Below are 562 nucleotides of genomic sequence, written 5' to 3' on the forward strand. Positions count from 1 at the left end.
CTGACCCAAGCATCCTGATAAACAATGAAGATTATCCATGGTTACGGCGCAATAAGCAAATGACACAAGCGAAGAAAAAGTGAAGACTTTCTCCCGCAACTATTATGATGATACCATGCCAAATTTGTAACAGACGAAAACATGCTACCATTGTCCGTTTTATACATGCACATGCTATATGGGTGAAATTATGATACCATGCCAACTTTCAACCTTTTCAGAGTTCATTTTGAAATGCTTTCCAATTTCAGAGTCATTTAGCTCAAATAATGAATTAATAGCAAACAGAATGAACTACAAAACTTTTATGAAAATAAAAACAATCAATTAAAATATTATGTCATGATCAACTAAAATAAAACTATAATATTCTTCAATAGCAAAAAGAATATAATTTTTGTGACCTAAAATCAAACTATAAGTATTTAATTGTAAGTATAAATAAAAAATAAATAGCAAAGAAGAAAAAAAATCCATTTTTATAGTAAAGTTATTCATAAACTAGTGATTCACACAAATTTTATAAAATTAAAATTTAAACTATTCAAAATTTTAAAACTAA

Source organism: Triticum dicoccoides, chromosome 7A (genome assembly GCF_002162155.2).
Source record: "Triticum dicoccoides isolate Atlit2015 ecotype Zavitan chromosome 7A, WEW_v2.0, whole genome shotgun sequence".
In the NCBI taxonomy this organism is placed as follows: domain Eukaryota; kingdom Viridiplantae; phylum Streptophyta; class Magnoliopsida; order Poales; family Poaceae; genus Triticum; species Triticum dicoccoides.